Source organism: Hypomesus nipponensis, chromosome 19, assembly GCF_054491055.1.
Source record: "Hypomesus nipponensis isolate SF chromosome 19, ASM5449105v1, whole genome shotgun sequence".
NCBI classification, from domain to species: Eukaryota; Metazoa; Chordata; class Actinopteri; order Osmeriformes; family Osmeridae; genus Hypomesus; species Hypomesus nipponensis.
The window spans coordinates 20,015,001-20,028,694 of NC_140379.1; the positions used below are offsets into that span (position 1 = coordinate 20,015,001).

General features: G+C 46.8%; 31 non-coding genes and 15 pseudogenes across 31 annotated transcripts; all 46 read right to left on the reverse strand.

Moving 5' to 3' along the window:
- Positions 1–113: 113 nt before the first annotated feature.
- LOC146248675 (5S ribosomal RNA) lies at positions 114–232 on the reverse strand. Its single transcript, XR_014732444.1, has one exon. It is a non-coding gene; the product is annotated as a 5S ribosomal RNA (ribosomal RNA).
- A 182-nt stretch (positions 233–414) lies between these two features.
- LOC146248676 (5S ribosomal RNA) lies at positions 415–533 on the reverse strand. The gene has a single exon (XR_014732470.1). It is a non-coding gene; the product is annotated as a 5S ribosomal RNA (ribosomal RNA).
- A 170-nt stretch (positions 534–703) lies between these two features.
- Positions 704–822, reverse strand: LOC146248677 (5S ribosomal RNA). The gene has a single exon (XR_014733461.1). It is a non-coding gene; the product is annotated as a 5S ribosomal RNA (ribosomal RNA).
- A 174-nt stretch (positions 823–996) lies between these two features.
- On the reverse strand, positions 997–1,115 carry LOC146248678 (5S ribosomal RNA; annotated as a pseudogene).
- Positions 1,116–1,289: 174 nt separating this feature from the next.
- On the reverse strand, positions 1,290–1,408 carry LOC146248679 (5S ribosomal RNA). Its single transcript, XR_014732481.1, has one exon. It is a non-coding gene; the product is annotated as a 5S ribosomal RNA (ribosomal RNA).
- Positions 1,409–1,578: 170 nt separating this feature from the next.
- LOC146248680 (5S ribosomal RNA) lies at positions 1,579–1,697 on the reverse strand. The gene has a single exon (XR_014733030.1). It is a non-coding gene; the product is annotated as a 5S ribosomal RNA (ribosomal RNA).
- A 190-nt stretch (positions 1,698–1,887) lies between these two features.
- On the reverse strand, positions 1,888–2,006 carry LOC146248681 (5S ribosomal RNA). Its single transcript, XR_014732445.1, has one exon. It is a non-coding gene; the product is annotated as a 5S ribosomal RNA (ribosomal RNA).
- Positions 2,007–2,196: 190 nt separating this feature from the next.
- Positions 2,197–2,305, reverse strand: LOC146248682 (5S ribosomal RNA; annotated as a pseudogene).
- A 186-nt stretch (positions 2,306–2,491) lies between these two features.
- On the reverse strand, positions 2,492–2,610 carry LOC146248683 (5S ribosomal RNA; annotated as a pseudogene).
- A 184-nt stretch (positions 2,611–2,794) lies between these two features.
- On the reverse strand, positions 2,795–2,913 carry LOC146248684 (5S ribosomal RNA). The gene has a single exon (XR_014734013.1). It is a non-coding gene; the product is annotated as a 5S ribosomal RNA (ribosomal RNA).
- Positions 2,914–3,089: 176 nt separating this feature from the next.
- LOC146248685 (5S ribosomal RNA) lies at positions 3,090–3,208 on the reverse strand. Its single transcript, XR_014732446.1, has one exon. It is a non-coding gene; the product is annotated as a 5S ribosomal RNA (ribosomal RNA).
- Positions 3,209–3,382: 174 nt separating this feature from the next.
- LOC146248686 (5S ribosomal RNA) lies at positions 3,383–3,501 on the reverse strand (annotated as a pseudogene).
- Positions 3,502–3,687: 186 nt separating this feature from the next.
- LOC146248687 (5S ribosomal RNA) lies at positions 3,688–3,806 on the reverse strand. The gene has a single exon (XR_014732492.1). It is a non-coding gene; the product is annotated as a 5S ribosomal RNA (ribosomal RNA).
- Positions 3,807–3,976: 170 nt separating this feature from the next.
- On the reverse strand, positions 3,977–4,095 carry LOC146248688 (5S ribosomal RNA). The gene has a single exon (XR_014733031.1). It is a non-coding gene; the product is annotated as a 5S ribosomal RNA (ribosomal RNA).
- A 174-nt stretch (positions 4,096–4,269) lies between these two features.
- Positions 4,270–4,388, reverse strand: LOC146248689 (5S ribosomal RNA; annotated as a pseudogene).
- Positions 4,389–4,572: 184 nt separating this feature from the next.
- On the reverse strand, positions 4,573–4,691 carry LOC146248690 (5S ribosomal RNA). Its single transcript, XR_014732504.1, has one exon. It is a non-coding gene; the product is annotated as a 5S ribosomal RNA (ribosomal RNA).
- Positions 4,692–4,861: 170 nt separating this feature from the next.
- On the reverse strand, positions 4,862–4,980 carry LOC146248691 (5S ribosomal RNA). Its single transcript, XR_014733032.1, has one exon. It is a non-coding gene; the product is annotated as a 5S ribosomal RNA (ribosomal RNA).
- Positions 4,981–5,154: 174 nt separating this feature from the next.
- LOC146248692 (5S ribosomal RNA) lies at positions 5,155–5,273 on the reverse strand (annotated as a pseudogene).
- Positions 5,274–5,453: 180 nt separating this feature from the next.
- Positions 5,454–5,572, reverse strand: LOC146248693 (5S ribosomal RNA). Its single transcript, XR_014732515.1, has one exon. It is a non-coding gene; the product is annotated as a 5S ribosomal RNA (ribosomal RNA).
- A 170-nt stretch (positions 5,573–5,742) lies between these two features.
- LOC146248694 (5S ribosomal RNA) lies at positions 5,743–5,861 on the reverse strand. The gene has a single exon (XR_014733033.1). It is a non-coding gene; the product is annotated as a 5S ribosomal RNA (ribosomal RNA).
- Positions 5,862–6,037: 176 nt separating this feature from the next.
- LOC146248695 (5S ribosomal RNA) lies at positions 6,038–6,156 on the reverse strand. The gene has a single exon (XR_014732447.1). It is a non-coding gene; the product is annotated as a 5S ribosomal RNA (ribosomal RNA).
- A 180-nt stretch (positions 6,157–6,336) lies between these two features.
- Positions 6,337–6,455, reverse strand: LOC146248696 (5S ribosomal RNA). Its single transcript, XR_014732526.1, has one exon. It is a non-coding gene; the product is annotated as a 5S ribosomal RNA (ribosomal RNA).
- A 166-nt stretch (positions 6,456–6,621) lies between these two features.
- Positions 6,622–6,740, reverse strand: LOC146248697 (5S ribosomal RNA). The gene has a single exon (XR_014733034.1). It is a non-coding gene; the product is annotated as a 5S ribosomal RNA (ribosomal RNA).
- A 176-nt stretch (positions 6,741–6,916) lies between these two features.
- LOC146248698 (5S ribosomal RNA) lies at positions 6,917–7,035 on the reverse strand (annotated as a pseudogene).
- A 176-nt stretch (positions 7,036–7,211) lies between these two features.
- On the reverse strand, positions 7,212–7,330 carry LOC146248699 (5S ribosomal RNA). Its single transcript, XR_014732537.1, has one exon. It is a non-coding gene; the product is annotated as a 5S ribosomal RNA (ribosomal RNA).
- Positions 7,331–7,500: 170 nt separating this feature from the next.
- Positions 7,501–7,619, reverse strand: LOC146248700 (5S ribosomal RNA). Its single transcript, XR_014733035.1, has one exon. It is a non-coding gene; the product is annotated as a 5S ribosomal RNA (ribosomal RNA).
- Positions 7,620–7,797: 178 nt separating this feature from the next.
- LOC146248701 (5S ribosomal RNA) lies at positions 7,798–7,916 on the reverse strand. The gene has a single exon (XR_014733363.1). It is a non-coding gene; the product is annotated as a 5S ribosomal RNA (ribosomal RNA).
- Positions 7,917–8,098: 182 nt separating this feature from the next.
- On the reverse strand, positions 8,099–8,217 carry LOC146248702 (5S ribosomal RNA; annotated as a pseudogene).
- A 182-nt stretch (positions 8,218–8,399) lies between these two features.
- Positions 8,400–8,518, reverse strand: LOC146248703 (5S ribosomal RNA; annotated as a pseudogene).
- Positions 8,519–8,702: 184 nt separating this feature from the next.
- On the reverse strand, positions 8,703–8,821 carry LOC146248704 (5S ribosomal RNA; annotated as a pseudogene).
- A 170-nt stretch (positions 8,822–8,991) lies between these two features.
- LOC146248705 (5S ribosomal RNA) lies at positions 8,992–9,110 on the reverse strand. Its single transcript, XR_014733037.1, has one exon. It is a non-coding gene; the product is annotated as a 5S ribosomal RNA (ribosomal RNA).
- A 174-nt stretch (positions 9,111–9,284) lies between these two features.
- Positions 9,285–9,403, reverse strand: LOC146248706 (5S ribosomal RNA). The gene has a single exon (XR_014732548.1). It is a non-coding gene; the product is annotated as a 5S ribosomal RNA (ribosomal RNA).
- A 170-nt stretch (positions 9,404–9,573) lies between these two features.
- LOC146248707 (5S ribosomal RNA) lies at positions 9,574–9,692 on the reverse strand. Its single transcript, XR_014733038.1, has one exon. It is a non-coding gene; the product is annotated as a 5S ribosomal RNA (ribosomal RNA).
- A 178-nt stretch (positions 9,693–9,870) lies between these two features.
- Positions 9,871–9,989, reverse strand: LOC146248708 (5S ribosomal RNA). Its single transcript, XR_014732559.1, has one exon. It is a non-coding gene; the product is annotated as a 5S ribosomal RNA (ribosomal RNA).
- A 182-nt stretch (positions 9,990–10,171) lies between these two features.
- LOC146248709 (5S ribosomal RNA) lies at positions 10,172–10,290 on the reverse strand (annotated as a pseudogene).
- Positions 10,291–10,462: 172 nt separating this feature from the next.
- On the reverse strand, positions 10,463–10,581 carry LOC146248710 (5S ribosomal RNA; annotated as a pseudogene).
- A 182-nt stretch (positions 10,582–10,763) lies between these two features.
- Positions 10,764–10,882, reverse strand: LOC146248711 (5S ribosomal RNA; annotated as a pseudogene).
- A 184-nt stretch (positions 10,883–11,066) lies between these two features.
- Positions 11,067–11,185, reverse strand: LOC146248712 (5S ribosomal RNA; annotated as a pseudogene).
- Positions 11,186–11,355: 170 nt separating this feature from the next.
- On the reverse strand, positions 11,356–11,474 carry LOC146248713 (5S ribosomal RNA). Its single transcript, XR_014733039.1, has one exon. It is a non-coding gene; the product is annotated as a 5S ribosomal RNA (ribosomal RNA).
- Positions 11,475–11,648: 174 nt separating this feature from the next.
- On the reverse strand, positions 11,649–11,767 carry LOC146248714 (5S ribosomal RNA). The gene has a single exon (XR_014732570.1). It is a non-coding gene; the product is annotated as a 5S ribosomal RNA (ribosomal RNA).
- A 170-nt stretch (positions 11,768–11,937) lies between these two features.
- Positions 11,938–12,056, reverse strand: LOC146248715 (5S ribosomal RNA). Its single transcript, XR_014733040.1, has one exon. It is a non-coding gene; the product is annotated as a 5S ribosomal RNA (ribosomal RNA).
- A 178-nt stretch (positions 12,057–12,234) lies between these two features.
- On the reverse strand, positions 12,235–12,353 carry LOC146248716 (5S ribosomal RNA). Its single transcript, XR_014732581.1, has one exon. It is a non-coding gene; the product is annotated as a 5S ribosomal RNA (ribosomal RNA).
- Positions 12,354–12,523: 170 nt separating this feature from the next.
- On the reverse strand, positions 12,524–12,642 carry LOC146248717 (5S ribosomal RNA). The gene has a single exon (XR_014733041.1). It is a non-coding gene; the product is annotated as a 5S ribosomal RNA (ribosomal RNA).
- Positions 12,643–12,820: 178 nt separating this feature from the next.
- Positions 12,821–12,939, reverse strand: LOC146248718 (5S ribosomal RNA; annotated as a pseudogene).
- Positions 12,940–13,121: 182 nt separating this feature from the next.
- Positions 13,122–13,240, reverse strand: LOC146248719 (5S ribosomal RNA). The gene has a single exon (XR_014732449.1). It is a non-coding gene; the product is annotated as a 5S ribosomal RNA (ribosomal RNA).
- Positions 13,241–13,412: 172 nt separating this feature from the next.
- LOC146248720 (5S ribosomal RNA) lies at positions 13,413–13,531 on the reverse strand. Its single transcript, XR_014732450.1, has one exon. It is a non-coding gene; the product is annotated as a 5S ribosomal RNA (ribosomal RNA).
- Between the last annotated feature and the right edge of the window lie 163 nt (positions 13,532–13,694).

The following is a 13,694-nucleotide window of genomic DNA, read 5'->3' on the forward strand; positions in this document are numbered from 1 at the left end:
GTCTCTCTCTCTCTCTCTCTCTCGTGTCAAAATGAAAACAGCTTCCAGCCCCTTTCATGAAGGACTACTTGTGCATATTGCAAGATTTCAGTTTCTAAGTGAATGAGCAAAAGAGCATACAGCACCTGGTATTCCCAGGCGGTCTCCCATCCAAGTACTAACCAGGCCCGACCCTGCTTAGCTTCCGAGATCAGACGAGATCGGGCGTTGCCAGGCTGGTATGGCCGTACGAAATAAGTTGACAACCATAGGCTACTTATCCATATACAGATTTAGCAATTGACAATGCAAGGTGGTCTCTCTCTCTCTCTCTCTCTCTCTCTCGTGTCAAAATGAAAACAGCTTCCAGCCCCTTTCATGAAGGACTACTTGTGCATATTGCAAGATTTCAGTTTCTAAGTGAATGAGCAAAAGAGCATACAGCACCTGGTATTCCCAGGCGGTCTCCCATCCAAGTACTAACCAGGCCCGACCCTGCTTAGCTTCCGAGATCAGATGAGATCGGGCGTTGCCAGGCTGGTATGGCCGTACGAAATAAGTTGACAACCATAGGCTACTTATCCATATACAGATTTAGCAATTGACAATGCAAGGTGGTCTCTCTCTCTCTCTCGTGTCAAAATGAAAACAGCTTCCAGCCCCTTTCATGAAGGACTACTTGTGCATATTGCAAGATGTCAGTTTCTAAGTGAATGAGCAAAAGAGCATACAGCACCTGGTATTCCCAAGCGGTCTCCCATCCAAGTACTAACCAGGCCCGACCCTGCTTAGCTTCCGAGATCAGACGAGATCGGGCGTTGCCAGGCTGGTATGGCCGTACAAAATAAGTTGACAACCATAGGCTACTTATCCATATACAGATTTAGCAATTGACAATGCAAGGTGGTCTCTCTCTCTCTCTCTCTCGTGTCAAAATGAAAACAGCTTCCAGCCCCTTTCATGAAGGACTACTTGTGCATATTGCAAGATTTCAGTTTCTAAGTGAATGAGCAAAAGAGCATACAGCACCTGGTATTCCCAGGCGGTCTCCCATCCAAGTACTAACCAGGCCCGACCCTGCTTAGCTTCCGAGATCAGACGAGATTGGGCGTTGCCAGGCTGGTATGGCCGTACGAAATAAGTTGACAACCATAGGCTACTTATCCATATACAGATTTAGCAATTGACAATGCAAGGTGGTCTCTCTCTCTCTCTCTCTCGTGTCAAAATGAAAACAGCTTCCAGCCCCTTTCATGAAGGACTACTTGTGCATATTGCAAGATGTCAGTTTCTAAGTGAATGAGCAAAAGAGCATACAGCACCTGGTATTCCCAGGCGGTCTCCCATCCAAGTACTAACCAGGCCCGACCCTGCTTAGCTTCCGAGATCAGATGAGATCGGGCGTTGCCAGGCTGGTATGGCCGTACGAAATAAGTTGACAACCATAGGCTACTTATCCATATACAGATTTAGCAATTGACAATGCAAGGTGGTCTCTCTCTCTCTCTCGTGTCAAAATGAAAACAGCTTCCAGCCCCTTTCATGAAGGACTACTTGTGCATATTGCAAGATGTCAGTTTCTAAGTTAATGAGCAAAAGAGCATACAGCACCTGGTATTCCCAAGCGGTCTCCCATCCAAGTACTAACCAGGCCCGACCCTGCTTAGCTTCCGAGATCAGACGAGATCGGGCGTTGCCAGGCTGGTATGGCCGTACGAAATAAGTTGACAACCATAGGCTACTTATCCATATACAGATTTGGCAATTGACAATGCAAGGTGGTCTCTCTCTCTCTCTCTCTCTCTCTCTCTCTCTCTCGTGTCAAAATGAAAACAGCTTCCTGCCCCTTTCATGAAGGACTACTTGTGCATATTGCAAGATTTCAGTTTCTAAGTGAATAAACAAAAGAGCATACAGCACCTGGTATTCCCAGGCGGTCTCCCATCCAAGTACTAACCAGGCCCGACCCTGCTTAGCTTCCGAGATCAGACGAGATCGGGCGTTGCCAGGCTGGTATGGCCGTACGAAATAAGTTGACAACCATAGGCTACTTATCCATATACAGATTTGGCAATTGACAATGCAAGGTGGTCTCTCTCTCTCTCTCTCTCTCTCTCTCTCTCTCTCGTGTCAAAATGAAAACAGCTTCCTGCCCCTTTCATGAAGGACTACTTGTGCATATTGCAAGATTTCAGTTTCTAAGTGAATAAACAAAAGAGCATACAGCACCTGGTATTCCCAGGCGGTCTCCCATCCAAGTACTAACCAGGCCCGACCCTGCTTAGCTTCCGAGATCAGGCGTTGCCAGGCTGGTATGGCCGTACGAAATAAGTTGACAACCATAGGCTACTTATCCATATACAGATTTAGCAATTGACAATGCAAGGTGGTCTCTATCTCTCTCTCTCTCTCTTTCTCTCTCGTGTTAAAATGAAAACAGCTTCCAGCCCCTTTCATGAAGGACTACTTGTGCATATTGCAAGATTTCAGTTTCTAAGTGAATGAGCAAAAGAGCATACAGCACCTGGTATACCCAGGCGGTCTCCTATCCAAGTACTAACCAGACCCGACCCTGCTTAGCTTCCGAGATCAGACGAGATTGGGCGTTGCCAGGCTGGTATGGCCGTACGAAATAAGTTGACAACCATAGGCTACTTATCCATATACAGATTTGGCAATTGACAATGCAAGGTGGTCTCTCTCTCTCTCTCTCTCTCTCTCTCTCGTGTCAAAATGAAAACAGCTTCCAGCCCCTTTCATGAAGGACTACTTGTGCATATTGCAAGATGTCAGTTTCTAAGTTAATGAGCAAAAGAGCATACAGCACCTGGTATTCCCAAGCGGTCTCCCATCCAAGTACTAACCAGGCCCGACACTGCTTAGCTTCCGAGATCAGACGAGATCGGGCGTTGCCAGGCTGGTATGGCCGTACGAAATAAGTTGACAACCATAGGCTACTTATCCATATACAGATTTGGCAATTGACAATGCAAGGTGGTCTCTCTCTCTCTCTCTCTCTCGTGTCAAAATGAAAACAGCTTCCTGCCCCTTTCATGAAGGACTACTTGTGCATATTGCAAGATTTCAGTTTCTAAGTGAATAAACAAAAGAGCATACAGCACCTGGTATTCCCAGGCGGTCTCCCATCCAAGTACTAACCAGGCCCGACCCTGCTTAGCTTCCGAGATCAGACGAGATCGGGCGTTGCCAGGCTGGTATGGCCGTACGAAATAAGTTGACAACCATAGGCTACTTATCCATATACAGATTTGGCAATTGACAATGCAAGGTGGTCTCTCTCTCTCTCTCTCTCGTGTCAAAATGAAAACAGCTTCCAGCCCCTTTCATGAAGGACTACTTGTGCATATTGCAAGATTTCAGTTTCTAAGTGAATGAGCAAAAGAGCATACAGCACCTGGTATTCCCAGGCGGTCTCCCATCCAAGTACTAACCAGGCCCGACCCTGCTTAGCTTCCGAGATCAGACGAGATTGGGCGTTGCCAGGCTGGTATGGCCGTACGAAATAAGTTGACAACCATAGGCTACTTATCCATATACAGATTTAGCAATTGACAATGCAAGGTGGTCTCTCTCTCTCTCTCTCTCTCTCTCTCTCTCGTGTCAAAATGAAAACAGCTTCCAGCCCCTTTCATGAAGGACTACTTGTGCATATTGCAAGATTTCAGTTTCTAAGTGAATGAGCAAAAGAGCATACAGCACCTGGTATTCCCAGGCGGTCTCCCATCCAAGTACTAACCAGGCCCGACCCTGCTTAGCTTCCGAGATCAGATGAGATCGGGCGTTGCCAGGCTGGTATGGCCGTACGAAATAAGTTGACAACCATAGGCTACTTATCCATATACAGATTTAGCAATTGACAATGCAAGGTGGTCTCTCTCTCTCTCTCGTGTCAAAATGAAAACAGCTTCCAGCCCCTTTCATGAAGGACTACTTGTGCATATTGCAAGATGTCAGTTTCTAAGTGAATGAGCAAAAGAGCATACAGCACCTGGTATTCCCAAGCGGTCTCCCATCCAAGTACTAACCAGGCCCGACCCTGCTTAGCTTCCGAGATCAGACGAGATCGGGCGTTGCCAGGCTGGTATGGCCGTACGAAATAAGTTGACAACCATAGGCTACTTATCCATATACAGATTTAGCAATTGACAATGCAAGGTGGTCTCTCTCTCTCTCTCTCTCGTGTCAAAATGAAAACAGCTTCCAGCCCCTTTCATGAAGGACTACTTGTGCATATTGCAAGATTTCAGTTTCTAAGTGAATGAGCAAAAGAGCATACAGCACCTGGTATTCCCAGGCGGTCTCCCATCCAAGTACTAACCAGGCCCGACCCTGCTTAGCTTCCGAGATCAGACGAGATTGGGCGTTGCCAGGCTGGTATGGCCGTACGAAATAAGTTGACAACCATAGGCTACTTATCCATATACAGATTTAGCAATTGACAATGCAAGGTGGTCTCTCTCTCTCTCTCTCTCTCTCTCTCTCGTGTCAAAATGAAAACAGCTTCCAGCCCCTTTCATGAAGGACTACTTGTGCATATTGCAAGATTTCAGTTTCTAAGTGAATGAGCAAAAGAGCATACAGCACCTGGTATTCCCAGGCGGTCTCCCATCCAAGTACTAACCAGGCCCGACCCTGCTTAGCTTCCGAGATCAGATGAGATCGGGCGTTGCCAGGCTGGTATGGCCGTACGAAATAAGTTGACAACCATAGGCTACTTATCCATATACAGATTTAGCAATTGACAATGCAAGGTGGTCTCTCTCTCTCTCTCGTGTCAAAATGAAAACAGCTTCCAGCCCCTTTCATGAAGGACTACTTGTGCATATTGCAAGATGTCAGTTTCTAAGTGAATGAGCAAAAGAGCATACAGCACCTGGTATTCCCAAGCGGTCTCCCATCCAAGTACTAACCAGGCCCGACCCTGCTTAGCTTCCGAGATCAGACGAGATCGGGCGTTGCCAGGCTGGTATGGCCGTACGAAATAAGTTGACAACCATAGGCTACTTATCCATATACAGATTTAGCAATTGACAATGCAAGGTGGTCTCTCTCTCTCTCTCTCTCGTGTCAAAATGAAAACAGCTTCCAGCCCCTTTCATGAAGGACTACTTGTGCATATTGCAAGATTTCAGTTTCTAAGTGAATGAGCAAAAGAGCATACAGCACCTGGTATTCCCAGGCGGTCTCCCATCCAAGTACTAACCAGGCCCGACCCTGCTTAGCTTCCGAGATCAGACGAGATTGGGCGTTGCCAGGCTGGTATGGCCGTACGAAATAAGTTGACAACCATAGGCTACTTATCCATATACAGATTTAGCAATTGACAATGCAAGGTGGTCTCTCTCTCTCTCTCTCTCTCTCTCGTGTCAAAATGAAAACAGCTTCCAGCCCCTTTCATGAAGGACTACTTGTGCATATTGCAAGATTTCAGTTTCTAAGTGAATGAGCAAAAGAGCATACAGCACCTGGTATTCCCAGGCGGTCTCCCATCCAAGTACTAACCAGGCCCGACCCTGCTTAGCTTCCGAGATCAGATGAGATCGGGCGTTGCCAGGCTGGTATGGCCGTACGAAATAAGTTGACAACCATAGGCTACTTATCCATATACAGATTTAGCAATTGACAATGCAAGGTGGTCTCTCTCTCTCTCTCGTGTCAAAATGAAAACAGCTTCCAGCCCCTTTCATGAAGGACTACTTGTGCATATTGCAAGATGTCAGTTTCTAAGTTAATGAGCAAAAGAGCATACAGCACCTGGTATTCCCAAGCGGTCTCCCATCCAAGTACTAACCAGGCCCGACCCTGCTTAGCTTCCGAGATCAGACGAGATCGGGCGTTGCCAGGCTGGTATGGCCGTACGAAATAAGTTGACAACCATAGGCTACTTATCCATATACAGATTTAGCAATTGACAATGCAAGGTGGTCTCTCTCTCTCTCTCTCTCTCGTGTCAAAATGAAAACAGCTTCCAGCCCCTTTCCTGAAGGACTACTTGTGCATATTGCAAGATTTCAGTTTCTAAGTGAATGAGCAAAAGAGCATACAGCACCTGGTATTCCCAGGCGGTCTCCCATCCAAGTACTAACCAGGCCCGACCCTGCTTAGCTTCCGAGATCAGACGAGATCGGGCGTTGCCAGGCTGGTATGGCCGTACGAAATAAGTTGACAACCATAGGCTACTTATCCATATACAGATTTAGCAATTGACAATGCAAGGTGGTCTCTCTCTCTCTCTCTCTCTCTCTCGTGTCAAAATGAAAACAGCTTCCAGCCCCTTTCATGAAGGACTACTTGTGCATATTGCAAGATTTCAGTTTCTAAGTGAATGAGCAAAAGAGCATACAGCACCTGGTATTCCCAGGCGGTCTCCCATCCAAGTACTAACCAGGCCCGACCCTGCTTAGCTTCCGAGATCAGATGAGATCGGGCGTTGCCAGGCTGGTATGGCCGTACGAAATAAGTTGACAACCATAGGCTACTTATCCATATACAGATTTAGCAATTGACAATGCAAGGTGGTCTCTCTCTCTCGTGTCAAAATGAAAACAGCTTCCAGCCCCTTTCATGAAGGACTACTTGTGCATATTGCAAGATGTCAGTTTCTAAGTGAATGAGCAAAAGAGCATACAGCACCTGGTATTCCCAAGCGGTCTCCCATCCAAGTACTAACCAGGCCCGACCCTGCTTAGCTTCCGAGATCAGACGAGATCGGGCGTTGCCAGGCTGGTATGGCCGTACGAAATAAGTTGACAACCATAGGCTACTTATCCATATACAGATTTAGCAATTGACAATGCAAGGTGGTCTCTCTCTCTCTCTCTCTCTCGTGTCAAAATGAAAACAGCTTCCAGCCCCTTTCATGAAGGACTACTTGTGCATATTGCAAGATTTCAGTTTCTAAGTGAATGAGCAAAAGAGCATACAGCACCTGGTATTCCCAGGCGGTCTCCCATCCAAGTACTAACCAGGCCCGACCCTGCTTAGCTTCCGAGATCAGACGAGATTGGGCGTTGCCAGGCTGGTATGGCCGTACGAAATAAGTTGACAACCATAGGCTACTTATCCATATACAGATTTAGCAATTGACAATGCAAGGTGGTCTCTCTCTCTCTCTCTCTCTCGTGTCAAAATGAAAACAGCTTCCAGCCCCTTTCATGAAGGACTACTTGTGCATATTGCAAGATTTCAGTTTCTAAGTGAATGAGCAAAAGAGCATACAGCACCTGGTATTCCCAGGCGGTCTCCCATCCAAGTACTAACCAGGCCCGACCCTGCTTAGCTTCCGAGATCAGATGAGATCGGGCGTTGCCAGGCTGGTATGGCCGTACGAAATAAGTTGACAACCATAGGCTACTTATCCATATACAGATTTAGCAATTGACAATGCAAGGTGGTCTCTCTGTCTCTCTCGTGTCAAAATGAAAACAGCTTCCAGCCCCTTTCATGAAGGACTACTTGTGCATATTGCAAGATGTCAGTTTCTAAGTGAATGAGCAAAAGAGCATACAGCACCTGGTATTCCCAAGCGGTCTCCCATCCAAGTACTAACCAGGCCCGACCCTGCTTAGCTTCCGAGATCAGACGAGATCGGGCGTTGCCAGGCTGGTATGGCCGTACGAAATAAGTTGACAACCATAGGCTACTTATCCATATACAGATTTAGCAATTGACAATGCAAGGTGGTCTCTCTCTCTCTCTCTCTCTCTCGTGTCAAAATGAAAACAGCTTCCAGCCCCTTTCATGAAGGACTACTTGTGCATATTGCAAGATTTCAGTTTCTAAGTGAATGAGCAAAAGAGCATACAGCACCTGGTATTCCCAGGCGGTCTCCCATCCAAGTACTAACCAGGCCCGACCCTGCTTAGCTTCCGAGATCAGACGAGATCGGGCGTTGCCAGGCTGGTATGGCCGTACAAAATAAGTTGACAACCATAGGCTACTTATCCATATACAGATTTAGCAATTGACAATGCAAGGTGGTCTCTCTCTCTCTCTCTCTCTCTCTCTCGTGTCAAAATGAAAACAGCTTCCAGCCCCTTTCATGAAGGACTACTTGTGCATATTGCAAGATTTCAGTTTCTAAGTGAATGAGCAAAAGAGCATACAGCACCTGGTATTCCCAGGCGGTCTCCCATCCAAGTACTAACCAGGCCCGACCCTGCTTAGCTTCCTAGATCAGACGAGATCGGGCGTTGTCAGGCTGGTATGGCCGTACGAAATAAGTTGACAACCATAGGCTACTTATCCATATACAGATTTGGCAATTGACAATGCAAGGTGGTCTCTCTCTCTCTCTCTCTCTCTCTTTCGTGTCAAAATGAAAACAGCTTCCAGCCCCTTTCATGAAGGACTACTTGTGCATATTGCAAGATTTCAGTTTCTAAGTGAATGAGCAAAAGAGCATACAGCACCTGGTATTCCCAGGCGGTCTCCCATCCAAGTACTAACCAGGCCCGACCCTGCTTAGCTTCCGAGATCAGACGAGATTGGGCGTTGCCAGGCTGGTATGGCCGTACGAAATAAGTTGACAACCATAGGCTACTTATCCATATACAGATTTAGCAATTGACAATGCAAGGTGGTCTCTCTCTCTCTCTCTCTCTCTCTCTCTCGTGTCAAAATGAAAACAGCTTCCAGCCCCTTTCATGAAGGACTACTTGTGCATATTGCAAGATTTCAGTTTCTAAGTGAATGAGCAAAAGAGCATACAGCACCTGGTATTCCCAGGCGGTCTCCCATCCAAGTACTAACCAGGCCCGACCCTGCTTAGCTTCCGAGATCAGACGAGATTGGGCGTTGCCAGGCTGGTATGGCCGTACGAAATAAGTTGACAACCATAGGCTACTTATCCATATACAGATTTAGCAATTGACAATGCAAGGTGGTCTCTCTCTCTCTCTCGTGTCAAAATGAAAACAGCTTCCAGCCCCTTTCATGAAGGACTACTTGTGCATATTGCAAGATGTCAGTTTCTAAGTGAATGAGTAAAAGAGCATACAGCACCTGGTATTCCCAAGCGGTCTCCCATCCAAGTACTAACCAGGCCCGACCCTGCTTAGCTTCCGAGATCAGACGAGATCGGGCGTTGCCAGGCTGGTATGGCCGTACGAAATAAGTTGACAACCATAGGCTACTTATCCATATACAGATTTAGCAATTGACAATGCAAGGTGGTCTCTCTCTCTCTCTCTCTCGTGTCAAAATGAAAACAGCTTCCAGCCCCTTTCATGAAGGACTACTTGTGCATATTGCAAGATTTCAGTTTCTAAGTGAATGAGCAAAAGAGCATACAGCACCTGGTATTCCCAGGCGGTCTCCCATCCAAGTACTAACCAGGCCCGACCCTGCTTAGCTTCCGAGATCAGATGAGATCGGGCGTTGCCAGGCTGGTATGGCCGTACGAAATAAGTTGACAACCATAGGCTACTTATCCATATACAGATTTAGCAATTGACAATGCAAGGTGGTCTCTCTGTCTCTCTCGTGTCAAAATGAAAACAGCTTCCAGCCCCTTTCATGAAGGACTACTTGTGCATATTGCAAGATGTCAGTTTCTAAGTGAATGAGCAAAAGAGCATACAGCACCTGGTATTCCCAAGCGGTCTCCCATCCAAGTACTAACCAGGCCCGACCCTGCTTAGCTTCCGAGATCAGACGAGATCGGGCGTTGCCAGGCTGGTATGGCCGTACGAAATAAGTTGACAACCATAGGCTACTTATCCATATACAGATTTAGCAATTGACAATGCAAGGTGGTCTCTCTCTCTCTCTCTCTCTCTCGTGTCAAAATGAAAACAGCTTCCAGCCCCTTTCATGAAGGACTACTTGTGCATATTGCAAGATTTCAGTTTCTAAGTGAATGAGCAAAAGAGCATACAGCACCTGGTATTCCCAGGCGGTCTCCCATCCAAGTACTAACCAGGCCCGACCCTGCTTAGCTTCCGAGATCAGATGAGATCGGGCGTTGCCAGGCTGGTATGGCCGTACGAAATAAGTTGACAACCATAGGCTACTTATCCATATACAGATTTAGCAATTGACAATGCAAGGTGGTCTCTCTCTCTCTCTCTCTCTCTCTCTCGTGTCAAAATGAAAACAGCTTCCAGCCCCTTTCATGAAGGACTACTTGTGCATATTGCAAGATTTCAGTTTCTAAGTGAATGAGCAAAAGAGCATACAGCACCTGGTATTCCCAGGCGGTCTCCCATCCAAGTACTAACCAGGCCCGACCCTGCTTAGCTTCCGAGATCAGACGAGATTGGGCGTTGCCAGGCTGGTATGGCCGTACGAAATAAGTTGACAACCATAGGCTACTTATCCATATACAGATTTAGCAATTGACAATGCAAGGTGGTCTCTCTCTCTCTCTCTCGTGTCAAAATGAAAACAGCTTCCAGCCCCTTTCATGAAGGACTACTTGTGCATATTGCAAGATTTCAGTTTCTAAGTGAATGAGCAAAAGAGCATACAGCACCTGGTATTCCCAGGCGGTCTCCCATCCAAGTACTAACCAGGCCCGACCCTGCTTAGCTTCCTAGATCAGACGAGATCGGGCGTTGTCAGGCTGGTATGGCCGTACGAAATAAGTTGACAACCATAGGCTACTTATCCATATACAGATTTGGCAATTGACAATGCAAGGTGGTCTCTCTCTCTCTCTCTCTCTCTCTTTCGTGTCAAAATGAAAACAGCTTCCAGCCCCTTTCATGAAGGACTACTTGTGCATATTGCAAGATTTCAGTTTCTAAGTGAATGAGCAAAAGAGCATACAGCACCTGGTATTCCCAGGCGGTCTCCCATCCAAGTACTAACCAGGCCCGACCCTGCTTAGCTTCCGAGATCAGACGAGATTGGGCGTTGCCAGGCTGGTATGGCCGTACGAAATAAGTTGACAACCATAGGCTACTTATCCATATACAGATTTAGCAATTGACAATGCAAGGTGGTCTCTCTCTCTCTCTCTCTCTCTCTCTCTCGTGTCAAAATGAAAACAGCTTCCAGCCCCTTTCATGAAGGACTACTTGTGCATATTGCAAGATTTCAGTTTCTAAGTGAATGAGCAAAAGAGCATACAGCACCTGGTATTCCCAGGCGGTCTCCCATCCAAGTACTAACCAGGCCCGACCCTGCTTAGCTTCCGAGATCAGACGAGATTGGGCGTTGCCAGGCTGGTATGGCCGTACGAAATAAGTTGACAACCATAGGCTACTTATCCATATACAGATTTAGCAATTGACAATGCAAGGTGGTCTCTCTCTCTCTCTCGTGTCAAAATGAAAACAGCTTCCAGCCCCTTTCATGAAGGACTACTTGTGCATATTGCAAGATGTCAGTTTCTAAGTGAATGAGTAAAAGAGCATACAGCACCTGGTATTCCCAAGCGGTCTCCCATCCAAGTACTAACCAGGCCCGACCCTGCTTAGCTTCCGAGATCAGACGAGATCGGGCGTTGCCAGGCTGGTATGGCCGTACGAAATAAGTTGACAACCATAGGCTACTTATCCATATACAGATTTAGCAATTGACAATGCAAGGTGGTCTCTCTCTCTCTCTCTCTCGTGTCAAAATGAAAACAGCTTCCAGCCCCTTTCATGAAGGACTACTTGTGCATATTGCAAGATTTCAGTTTCTAAGTGAATGAGCAAAAGAGCATACAGCACCTGGTATTCCCAGGCGGTCTCCCATCCAAGTACTAACCAGGCCCGACCCTGCTTAGCTTCCGAGATCAGATGAGATCGGGCGTTGCCAGGCTGGTATGGCCGTACGAAATAAGTTGACAACCATAGGCTACTTATCCATATACAGATTTAGCAATTGACAATGCAAGGTGGTCTCTCTGTCTCTCTCGTGTCAAAATGAAAACAGCTTCCAGCCCCTTTCATGAAGGACTACTTGTGCATATTGCAAGATGTCAGTTTCTAAGTGAATGAGCAAAAGAGCATACAGCACCTGGTATTCCCAAGCGGTCTCCCATCCAAGTACTAACCAGGCCCGACCCTGCTTAGCTTCCGAGATCAGACGAGATCGGGCGTTGCCAGGCTGGTATGGCCGTACGAAATAAGTTGACAACCATAGGCTACTTATCCATATACAGATTTAGCAATTGACAATGCAAGGTGGTCTCTCTCTCTCTCTCTCTCTCTCGTGTCAAAATGAAAACAGCTTCCAGCCCCTTTCATGAAGGACTACTTGTGCATATTGCAAGATTTCAGTTTCTAAGTGAATGAGCAAAAGAGCATACAGCACCTGGTATTCCCAGGCGGTCTCCCATCCAAGTACTAACCAGGCCCGACCCTGCTTAGCTTCCGAGATCAGATGAGATCGGGCGTTGCCAGGCTGGTATGGCCGTACGAAATAAGTTGACAACCATAGGCTACTTATCCATATACAGATTTAGCAATTGACAATGCAAGGTGGTCTCTCTCTCTCTCTCGTGTCAAAATGAAAACAGCTTCCAGCCCCTTTCATGAAGGACTACTTGTGCATATTGCAAGATGTCAGTTTCTAAGTGAATGAGCAAAAGAGCATACAGCACCTGGTATTCCCAAGCGGTCTCCCATCCAAGTACTAACCAGGCCCGACCCTGCTTAGCTTCCGAGATCAGACGAGATCGGGCGTTGCCAGGCTGGTATGGCCGTACGAAATAAGTTGACAACCATAGGCTACTTATCCATATACAGATTTAGCAATTGACAATGCAAGGTGGTCTCTCTCTCTCTCTCTCTCTCTCGTGTCAAAATGAAAACAGCTTCCAGCCCCTTTCATGAAGGACTACTTGTGCATATTGCAAGATTTCAGTTTCTAAGTGAATGAGCAAAAGAGCATACAGCACCTGGTATTCCCAGGCGGTCTCCCATCCAAGTACTAACCAGGCCCGACCCTGCTTAGCTTCCGAGATCAGACGAGATTGGGCGTTGCCAGGCTGGTATGGCCGTACGAAATAAGTTGACAACCATAGGCTACTTATCCATATACAGATTTAGCAATTGACAATGCAAGGTAGTCTCTCTCTCTCTCTCTCTCTCTCTCTTGTGTCAAAATGAAAACAGCTTCCAGCCCCTTTCATGAAGGACTACTTGTGCATATTGCAAGATTTCAGTTTCTAAGTGAATGAGCAAAAGAGCATACAGCACCTGGTATTCCCAGGCGGTCTCCCATCCAAGTACTAACCAGGCCCGACCCTGCTTAGCTTCCGAGATCAGACGAGATCGGGCGTTGCCAGGCTGGTATGGCCGTACGAAATAAGTTGACAACCATAGGCTACTTATCCATATACAGATTTAGCAATTGACAATGCAAGGTGGTCTCTCTCTCTCTCTCTCGTGTCAAAATGAAAACAGCTTCCAGCCCCTTTCATGAAGGACTACTTGTGCATATTGCAAGATTTCAGTTTCTAAGTGAATGAGCAAAAGAGCATACAGCACCTGGTATTCCCAGGCGGTCTCCCATCCAAGTACTAACCAGGCCCGACCCTGCTTAGCTTCCGAGATCAGACGAGATCGGGCGTTGCCAGGCTGGTATGGCCGTACGAAATAAGTTGACAACCATAGGCTACTTATCCATATACAGATTTAGCAATTGACAATGCAAGGTGGTCTCTCTCTCTCTCTCTCGTGTCAAAATGAAAACAGCTTCCAGCCCCTTTCATGAAGGACTACTTGTGCATATTGCAAGATTTCAGTTTCTAAGTGAAT